Consider the following 11509-nt stretch of genomic DNA (forward strand, 5'->3'; position numbering starts at 1 on the left):
GGAAAATACACTTAGTAATAAACATCACCTTTTGTAACCAATACCCTTGTCCAAAAATATCTTTTTATTTTGAACCTAAACAGTGCTGTTTTGATATATTATAAGTTGGGTTAAGATATGTATAATTCCAATTTGTAGACATTTCTTTTAACGTGACAAAGTCTACTTTTCTCATCTCCATGCACCACAACATTAATCAAATTTTGAGCAGACTGCAAGCATAAAACATGTAAAATGCAGGTTACAAATAAGTTCAGTCCCCCAACGACACCAGCATAGAGAAAAATTATTATGATTTTTTTTATCAAATTACTTACCTTGATAACTTTAACCAGAGCAGTTTTCTCTCAAAGACATCTTTTGCCGATTTCCTTTTCATATTAAAATTTTGACATAACATCATTTGACATCACCCTAAAACAGAAAAAAATGCCCCTTTCAACTGAAATTAAAACGTTTTTTTACAAAAACTGTAAAAAAACCAGTTTTGGGGGTCCCAATAATTTGGGATTTTTTTAGGGCTTTTGATTTTGGGGGATTTTTTATTTGGGGCCCCTTAAAGGGAAAGCCCCAAAAAAATAAATTTTTCCCCCGCCGCCCAAATTAAAAAACTGTTTAACTTTTTTCTACCCACTAACTTCAATAGAAAATATCAAAAAGTTAAAAACCAAAAGAATATCCCAACCCGATACGTTTGTTGTGAAAACTTCCCCTGATAATTAAAATACAATACACAGTAAAAAGAATGAATTTTTTGATTTTGAAATATCATTTTTTTTTAGAAAAAACCCTTTTTCCTTTTTAACGGTTTTTAAAAGGGGGTTTTCCCCGACAAATTTTAAATAACCATTTTATTGGGTTAGTAAAACATTCGACAACAGTTTCCTACGAACACATTATTACGAAAGTATTTGATATTTAAATTAAAATTGCTTTTGGCGGTCATATAAATTGACGGGATTTAGAATTGGCTGATTTTCAAAAACCGCCAATATAGCCAAAATAAAATCCCCGCCAATATTTCCACTTATACAGTACACGAAAGTACTATTCATGAATACAAACATTTTTATCATATAAACTTTTAACTGTAAAGTAAACACCTGAAATTGTTTTGTATCTGAGTTGATTAACAGATTTAAAGCTACAAGTACGAGTAATATATGTATGTCATTTGCTTTACAACTTATTCATTCAACATCTGGTTTTCTGTGCATGAAACAACCTTAAAAAAAAATTAATTTACTTTTCCATAATCCGTTTAACATTATCTTTCACATTCACACCTCCAACCAATGAAAGTTTCTGCACCTGCAAACAAAGTTAATTATAAAAATAACAAATATCTTTACCATAAATCTTAGAAAAATGGTTCGTGAAGATCAATATTCCTTTTAAGTTGAAACTAAACCAGTACATCAAATCAACAATTTTAAGATGCATCTAAACATAAGCTCCATTTTCAGTCATATAATACACTTGTTAAGGTAGAACAACTGTATAAAAAAATATTTTCATATAGACATATAGGGAAAAATTATGCCCAGAAGTTCTTTAAACTTTGCATGATGTAAGATAATATTACAAACATTTTGAGGGGAAAAAATTTGGGGGTCACCGTGCTTGTTTTTGAGTTATCTGCCCTTGAATATGATTAATATGCCTATTTGGAGCAATTTCAAAGGGCAGATAATTCAACACTATATCATAAGAATAATTTTTTCTCTTTGGTTTTGCATGTTGCATTTAATTCTTACTCATAACACTAATTTTCATGGAAATCTGTTAAATTTTAGTGTTCCTATACTTGTCAAAGCAACAGGACTATCTTTTTTTTCCAAAAAAAAAATATGTGATTTTCACGAAAAATAACAACTAACTTGAAAAAACACACTTACTAAACGCCTTCTTTCCTCTGCATTTTTTATCAACTCTTCAGTTTCATAGAAGTCATCCAAGGTCTTGGCCTGTCCAATACCGCTGTCAGTCTCTTCATCCGGTGGTGCCTGACGACGGCCTTTTAATGCTACCACCTCATTTCTAATTTCTACCAACATATACATAACTTTTTTTTGGAATTCTGAAATTGAAAATATGAAACCATCATAATAAGTTTCAAATTAATCATCTCTCAAAAACCACAATATTTTCCTGTTCCTTTTATATCAGGTCATTTGTTACCTTCAAGTTTAAATCTTCATATGCAATAATGGCTTTCCACCCAAAAAATATTCAAATAACCGAATGGTTGTCCTTATCAAGTTATTACTGTATTCCTAGAAACTTTCCACAGTATTTTTGCGAAAATACAATATTTTTGCACTTTTTCAGAACACCTGCATCAATAATTTTGTAATGTAATGTGTTTTTCCTGTTCCATGAGATCATGTCAATACAAAAAACTATGGCCTTTTAAAGCCAAAAAAATTTTTTTGGTTGCGACATCTGCTTTACATTCAGAGTTCTTACGGCCCGATAACCGGTTGTACGGAGTTTACACCAATTTACTTTCACTTTGGATGACGTCACGCAATGGCTTTCAGGAGAAGGAAAAACGTATATGGATGCTGGTCAGTTACATCGGGTCATTGAGTGTGTAGGGCGATTTTTGGTGTTATATGGATAGGATACCAGGTTCCTGTGGTGTAAGATAAACTTGCCGAAATATTTTACATGTTGTAGACGAAATTTTTTTTTCGCCCGCGCAATTTTTTTAAAAATTTTACGCGGGAACAGTTTTTTTTTGCAAAAAGTCTCTGTCGTCTGTTTTAATGAATAAAAAACATATATAATATCAATGACAATGATTTATTTTTCCTAATACTGGTTTTGGGTTTCTTATCGGGAAAAAATTTTCGTCCATAAAAAACTTCGTCCCCACGTGTTTGGGAATCACCCACGTGACCGTAATTGCATATGGGGATTTCCACAAAATGAGGTCAACACGAAGTGGATTTATGTATCTGTCGGAATAAATGGATATAGCAACTTATGACTGTGAGTTTTCTTGCATATTTTTGTGTTAACTTACATAAAAAGTATTTATCTTATAAAGGCAGTATCTTGTTTTTCGCCGAAAAATATCATTTCCCCCGGAAAAAATGCTTTTTTTACACTATGGCCGCATGCAGTTCGTGGTTAAGACCTGACGTTACGTGAAAATAAAAAATCGTAAATATCAATATAAATGAATAAAAAACCTGAAAAAGTGTTACGTCAGGTCTTATAATATTTAGGACTACCTTATACAGGCTGTAAATTTTGGGTAAAAAAATCACTGTATACAAACATATTTATTGCCATTGTTGAAAATAAAAAAGAAAAAAACTGGTACTGAAAATGACCGATAATCTTTTTTTATCAGAGACATATCAGGTACACTTAATAGTTCTTTGTTTTTATCAATTAAATTTCTTCACTAAAATTTCCTTTTTGATTTTTAAGGTGAAACAAAATCATTATAATTTCCTAGTCTTTTTCCTAAAATTTATCAGTTTTATAGTTCAAAACCGTTAAATATAGAGTATCTAAATCAATGGCGAAATCATTATCAACAAGGGTGTAGTGAGATTAAAACAGTGGTAAATCCAGATTCTATGAGGGAGAGGAGCGAATCGAGAAAGGGGCGAATCGTTACTAAATTTGTATCATACACATATGCATATTGACGGATACCATGTTCAGATTTGTAGAATTTGTAATGCTAGGCACCAAAGGCCCTTAAATAAATTCACAAAAAAACAACAGTTAAATGGGAACTCACTTGCTTTTAATATTTATTTTCGTGAACCAATTCTTTCTCTTTTAAATTCGTACACGCGGTTTTGGTAGCCTCGTTTTGAATCTCGGATAATATCTGTATTTATTTTTTTTTTAAGTTTGTATATTATCGATTACACCCTTAAATGTATTTTTTTCAAAAAACAATTGCACTTGTAATTGACTCAAATAAAAAGTAAAGTAGGAATTAATTTTGAAATGCAACTAAAAATAATATTTCAAACGACACCTGGCGCGGTCATAATTTAGAACAAAGGGCGATTACTGCAGCGAAACTATTCCAAAAGAACGCCGACCTTAATCTAACCTAAATCCGACGTCGCATTGACGTCTATTTATGTTTCTATCCGACGTCGCAATTCCGACGTTGTACAGACGTTGGAATTAGGGCTTCCGACGTCGTGACATAAATCCAATATATATCCAACGTTGGATCGACGTCAGGTGTTTGCTGGGTTAGTTCTATATTTAGTTTCCGATAGAAGCTGAAAAGAACGAATTATGTCAATTTCTGAAATTTAAAAAGCGTTCTTTGAATGATAATATATCTATCAAGATAAGATCATTATACTTTGTAAACAGGACCAGATTTCCTATTTATTGAAATGAACATATATCAGTTCTGATTAATACAACTTTTCGTTGATTTTTTTATATTAATTGTGTTTTTCTTTACTTGATGATACCAACGTGTTTATCTTAAAATATTATGTAAACTCTCAGATAGACAAATAATTTTAAGGTCAACACATTTAACATCACATACTTCTTTTGCCTTACCTTTATTATTGAGACCTTTCTACCATTTTATGAAGATATCTGCGTTTTTGTTAGTCAATGTCTAAGCCGCCAATTTACCCGGCATTTAATGCAAAAAAACATAGATCACGCTAGAAAGACAATATTCCAAGGGCAAAATATTCAGTACTATCATTGTGCTGAGTCAAATTTCGTTATTACATTGTATTATATCCTTAATATTATTATACAAGAAATATTAGTAATAGTCATATAGATTACGTAGGGATATACTGCAAAATAAAGTCACAATGACATGTGTGTGATTAAAGGCGCTAGCCGAATGTCTTATTTAAGGAATTTATAAAAGAATGCAAACGACATGTGTCAAAATTTATATGCTGTATATAGTTAATTATGTTTTTAAAATAAGGTCATTTACTGATCATTCAAACACAAATAACATTGTGTTTCCTTACACCGGCCGTCATAATATTTATACTGTACTGTTGAAATATTTACCGGATTATCAATTTACCGGACAAAAAATTAGCGTTTTATTTTTGTTTCGATACAAAGGTCATCTGGTTGGAATCGATAAGACGCTTATCATTTCCAAGTAAATAACAACAAAAGAACTGTCCTGTAAATATATTGTTGATTCAGTTCTTTATTTACTAACATGCCCTTTTCTTTACAACCTAGTATTGCAAGGGGGATAATCTGTTTTGCGCATGGCAAATATTCAGGCACTGAATGGGTAATATAGGTTTGAATATGATCAGAGTGAAATTTAACTTTAATGTAAATGTGACAAAAATCGGAATCCATGAAGAACGCCCTTAACGACAAAATTGAAAATGTTGCACGCTCAGTTATACCTAAATACTAATGTAGCTGGTTTAAGACTGTACATGCGGATAATAATTAAAATACGTTTTTTTTGTAGCATGTTTTGTTAAATTAATGCTGACAAACGTGCTTTAAAATGGACATTTCTTCTTTTCCATTATCTTTATATCTTATTAGCCGAGTTTGTTATCGCGTTCTATTTTTAAGGATATATATTTAATATAACGGAAAAACTAACATTAATAATTATAAACATAAAATTATATAACTTAAAGGTATTCGACTATTTGCACACGCTATTCATAATTATTGATTAACGTCGTTCTATATACAAGGCAGTATTAAATACCGCCTTATCTTTTTCACATTAATTGCGGACGTTATATATGAGACCGCCAACGTACTGTAATCTATATTGTACTGTCAAGTATCAAATGTTTATTTCTCAAGTGTGGCTCGTTGGTCTAGGGGTATGATTCTCGCTTTGGGTGCGAGAGGTCCCGGGTTCAAATCCCGGACGAGCCCCTATTTTTTCTACTTTTTTAATATTATCGTACAAGTCATAAAATCCATAACATGTAATCTGTCTTAATTTTCTATGAAACGAAATTTTATTGCGTCCTTTAAATAATATATATTTTACACTTTTACAACCTATAACATACACTTTGTTTAAACGAAACATTTTATGAGTTAAATGAAAACGGTTCGGACCTCCAAAATTAAATCATATTCTTTTTCTTTAACAATATAGTATAGAAAACATATAATACAAACATTTCTACTTCAATATTGAAATGTTAATATTTAAATTTCATTGGGTTAATCCATAAAATAAACTTCACTCGGTTTGACACATTTGATTGGTTCGTTGGACTAGGGGTATGATTCTCGCTTTGGGTGCAACAGACTGGTTCAAATCCCGGACGAGCCCAACTTTTTACGAACAATTCAGCAATTTCAATGTTTATATTTTCTTCCCTTTATAAACCTTAAAGAATCGCAACTTCGCTAAAAGTATCATTTTAATAGTTATTATTCCTTTATCATTACAACAAGAGAAACATATCAAAGATATTTTAACCATAAGAAAAATATGGTTAATGGTGTTATAATGTAAAATGTGTAACGGACGGAAGAACGGACTTTATGCTCTGCCTTCCGGGAGATTGAGGCGAGGTGAGATGATATATTACATCATTTAATTAGCAAACATTTTCGGAAAGTGTTTTGATAAACTTTCTTCTGATTTTAAAAACCATCACCAAGCGTAGGTTTTACGTCACCGTCACTTGAGAATAATATTGAGGTTTATTTATACAAATGAAGAGGTCAAGTTGTTTCAGCGTTTTCAATGAACTTGTGAATCTTGCAAACATTAACAAAATAAGTTAAAACCTAGTCTGCTTTTTGAAAACCTCTCTCTAGGCGTTTTTTTTTTTAAATTCCTCAAGAAAAATATTATTTCTCCAGCTAAAATGTAAATACTTGTATTACACAAACAAACATGACAAAATGGCTTTTTTGAATTAATCAGACATTTTGATCCCTCTTTAAATGGTCATCTATAAAATTCATCTATAAAATTCATATCTCACAAATGTAAAAAAAGCTCTCTTAATGGACACAAGTAAAAATCTAAATGGACACAAGTAAAAATATATTAAATTATTTCTAAAGCTTCCGAATTCAAAGTTGTTTCCTTTATATATAATTATCTTCGTTTAATTAATTTGGTTGGTATATATAACTAATGAATTTGACAGACACACTTAAAGAATAGAGAAAAACGGAATCCCTAAAGAAGGCCCAAAACGACAAAATTGAAAATGTTTCAGGCTTGGTTTGATTGAGCTTGTTCATGGAAGGTACTGAAAAGTGCAAGTTAACGCCCACGCCCCCTAACACCGGCTTAAGCAGAATTCAACATTTAGTCAAAAAAGACATTTGTTTCAGTTACATTAAGTTGTCTATAAAACAACACCTTTTCTCTGCTACGCTTACTTATCAAACATATATATAAAAACATCATTTTGCTATGCAGTGACAGTGAGGAATAATTGACAGATATTTGAATAACGAAAATGGACAGCTCGTGTTTTGATTAATGATAATTTCAATACACAACGATAAATGACACAATGTTGTTGACAGCAGCGTTAAACCTGTGCTTAATCAAATAAAGTAATGGAATGATTGATGCTTTTTTAATCCGACAGACATTTACTTTCAGCCACTTCAGATATTAAGTTAATATAAAAAAAAATATGATTAACAAGCAAGTGAAGCCGTTTTATCAGTATGTTATTCCAATATCATTTTTTTTTCTAAAATTGTGACGCTGCTGGTTAACCTATGAATAATTGATAAACGTTTTGTAAGTAAGCTAATTTATATTGCATAAATCTAATTATTTTATATAATCACAAACGTAATATAAAAATAATTACAGACAGTGGCTTTCATTCACTGTTGGAATGTATTTTAAGAATAGCATATAATTACTGCTGCTTGAAAATAACATCGACAGACAATGAAGAGTTGATTAAGTAACGATGCAATACAACACTCTACAACGACTTTTTAATTCATATTAGAAAAAGAAAAGAAATGTAGAAGAAATTGTCTTAATATGGAAATGAAAATGTCTAAGCATATATTAACGTGATTTATAACTTATCATTATTAAGAATACATTAAATAATGTTATAATATCTAAAAAAAATAATCCCTCAAAAGCATTAAAAACAGCAAAATAACACGAAATTTGCAGATTTGTTGGAATGGATCTGTACATAAGAAATAATGAAAAAGTGTATCATCCCTAACGCCCCTAGCACCTGCTTGAGCGGTACTAGATTCTATACACTTAATCGTACTGGACTCAATGATCCCGAAGATATAACATTACAGAAGTGAAGAACAGGGCAACTCTTACGTCTGCCACACAACACTTGACATCTGCTGTTGTACAAACATGTACAAAAAGTACTCGGAAAATAATAAACTTGAACCTTGATAGCCTTTTGTTGGCAGAAATTTAAAGCATTTTTCTTAAGTCTATAGCAGTTTGTGTTTGGAACAGTCCCTTAACATATCATTGCTCAGACCAAGCAATTAATTTGCAGAGAAAAACACCAGTAAAAATGACGTTAAATGAATTCCTTTTACAAACCAAGATATATTTTTAACTAGATATTATTAAATGGCCATTATAATGCTATATACTCCTCATATAGTATTTATTTATTTTTTAGAACTTTAATTCTCTACAATTTGAACACTAATATTTATTTAATTTATTTTTGAGTTAAATCTCAGAACAACTGCGATAATTAATTAGTAGGTGTAGCACCTTTGTCAGAAATACAAACATGTCCTTGAAGAAACTCAAACCAAATCATGATGCCATACAGTGGCAGATAAAACGAATAATTGATTTTGTGTAAGCATTTGACAGGGTATGGTTTGATATATTAACTACACAACGATTTTTGACGCAATTACTGTTGACAATAGTGTTTAACAAGGGCCAAATCAAACACATAAACATAATGATTGATGCTGTGCTAATCTCGCAGACATTTATATCCAGACAATTGAGTAGTGAAGAAAAAGAAGATAAACGAGAAAATGTTAGACATGGAACACATTATCTAATCAATTTGAAATAAAGGTCAAGTTTGAATATCATTTTTCAAAGTATTTTTACAGTTTCCGACTGCATGTGTGAGGAATTGAAAAACAAAGACACATTTCTTTTAAAGTATTTATAAACCACTTACAAGAATCGGACATGTATGAGTTTGGAATACAAAGCTGACATTTATAAATATTAACTTAAGCGTACTTGCATTTCATTTTCGTTGTTTACAAAAAGAAACACAAGTATCACTGAAAAATAAATTGTGTGGAATTCTGCCCTATTTTCATTATAATTTTATTCTTGATGAATGAGGAGTTCGTTTTTGCAAATATCCTATCCTTATATTTTGACCTTTATTCCATTCAAATTCTTTTCTCAGGAAAACCGCCGAGATATGTCCATAATCTTATAACTTCAAACACACTCAATCGAAAATGGATTCCGTTAAATCTAATTCCATAAATAACATTTTCAACTCATTTTGCTTCAAGATATATTCTTATATTGATTTGTGTGCCTAAAATATAACTTCTCCTTAAATCGACATAACATGTATCTTGATACATATTTCTAACTTTTCAAAACTATAAAGAGTGTATCTTCATTTAAATAACTTTTAAGCATAAATATAAAATTAAAAGGACTCACTAAAAAAAAACATACGGAGTAATAAATCAAAATCGTGTGTCTGTATAGTGTCCACAGTCACAACAACATTGAACAAAACACGCGTTATCTCGTCTTTAACTATTAAATAAGACAAATTGCCATGGATCGTCTTGTTAAAACAAGTGTTTGGTATCGTATTCAGTTCAATATTAAGTAATGTTAATCGTTGCCTTTGTTTCATTAAACGTATCTTGTATTCAGAAGTAATATTACTCTTGGCACTCTCTTAGCAATTGACCTAGTAGTTATTCTCTGTATAAACTATATTCTTTTCTCCTTTCTTCTTGACTATAATGAGAATCCAAAGTGCTACAAACAGGACCGCAAGATGATACATACTAATTGCAGAGGGTCTTCTGTTGACACTTTTACAAAGCTATTAAAGTACAACAAACATACTCGATAATCATTATATTTTGTGTCATATGGAATAAAAATATTCGTTAATAAGACTTTTTTAATCAAAAATTAGGCTTATTCCTTTATTTACACGAATATTAAGACTAAGAAAGCGTTTCTTACATAAACTAAAACTATATCGACACTTTTAAAAGACAAACTGTAATCTACGTATTCATTAACTATATTCCATTCCTTTCAAACGCCTCACTGGAACAAAGACAGTATTTGTACTTTAAAGAATACTATTGCCGCCATTGTCTGGCTTGTGACATCTTAAAGAGAAAATTATATTCATAAAGCAAGGAATAATGTAATGGAACTAGCGTGGTTATTCACCTCTCATACATCATACTTAGGTAGAACGAAATTCAAGCATATGGTGCCTAAATGAGAAATAAATTGTATTATGTGCTTGTATTTCGTGAAAAGCATTCGAAATTGGTGGTTCATGAAATTTGAAGGTTCAATTTTAAATTATTTAAGAATCATCATTTTGACGCTAAACTGTTATTGTCAAACTAAATTGATTTCCTAAAGTAGATACAGCTCTTCTATCATAAGATATTCCTTACGCCCTGGCGGAATACTTATCCACAGTAGTAACTGTTAAGTTTTTCTCGAATTTAGGACAATTTAAAACTGCACAATTTGAAAGGATACTGGTTCCAACTAAGTTTGATATTGCAACTCTATAACCTAAAATAAAAAATAAGACGTTCTTTTAAAACATAACTTTATTTCTCGAAATGTTGTGTATCGTGGAAGCAATCATATGATTACGAATAGTGTATTGTTTGAATACGTGCCTTTTTGAATAATATTATATTGATATTTGATAAATTTTATTAAAAGAATATACAATTGAAGTGTTAAGTGTTCAAACAAATAAACCGGTAGCTACACGATAATACTTAAAGAATATATCTTAATTGGTGACATGAATGATTTGTTTTCTATGCCAGATACAGTTTTGACGCTCCGAGTACTTATTGAATTTTTAAGATAGGTTAAATCGCTTAGTAATAACATGTCTAGACAGATATGTTTTGCGTGACAAATGTCATGCAAACACATCTTTATAAATCATACATACTAATTTCATGTATCAATTTTCAGTTTTCAAAAGGGGCGTATGTTAGAGTTCGTAAAGGTGGTTGCCTTTGAACCCCGAACCTCTTACCTCTTGGGTCTCAAAAGGGGCATCCGAGGACTGATGCATTAATTACTGGTCATACCGCGCAAATAAATTAGGCAATTAAATTATAAAAAGTGCGTTTTTGGGTTGTTTTTATATTTCTTAATTTTATTTGTCTTGACCTATGTTGATTCTAACAACTTTATTTTGTCAACTGTAGTTATTGTTTATAATTCACAAAAATATAACAAAAATAACTGATGTTCCTTTATTTCATTACACTCTTA

At 30.7% G+C, this 11509-nt stretch overlaps 1 long non-coding RNA gene and 1 other non-coding gene across 2 annotated transcripts; one reads left to right on the forward strand and one right to left on the reverse strand.

Annotated features, from left to right (window-relative positions):
- Nucleotides 1-1245: 1245 nt before the first annotated feature.
- On the reverse strand, nucleotides 1246-4236 carry LOC132735042 (uncharacterized). The gene is made up of 3 exons (XR_009626400.1): nucleotides 3764-4236; nucleotides 1899-2080; nucleotides 1246-1311 (listed from the first exon to the last, which is right to left on the reverse strand). It is a non-coding gene; the product is annotated as an uncharacterized LOC132735042 (long non-coding RNA).
- Nucleotides 4237-5823: 1587 nt separating this feature from the next.
- Trnap-ugg (transfer RNA proline (anticodon UGG)) lies at nucleotides 5824-5895 on the forward strand. Its single transcript has one exon. It is a non-coding gene; the product is annotated as a tRNA-Pro (tRNA).
- Nucleotides 5896-11509: the final 5614 nt, after the last annotated feature.

The sequence above is a fragment of the Ruditapes philippinarum genome, unplaced genomic scaffold (genome assembly GCF_026571515.1).
Source record: "Ruditapes philippinarum isolate M1 unplaced genomic scaffold, ASM2657151v2 ctg2304_1_1_1_1, whole genome shotgun sequence".
NCBI classification, from domain to species: domain Eukaryota; kingdom Metazoa; phylum Mollusca; class Bivalvia; order Venerida; family Veneridae; genus Ruditapes; species Ruditapes philippinarum.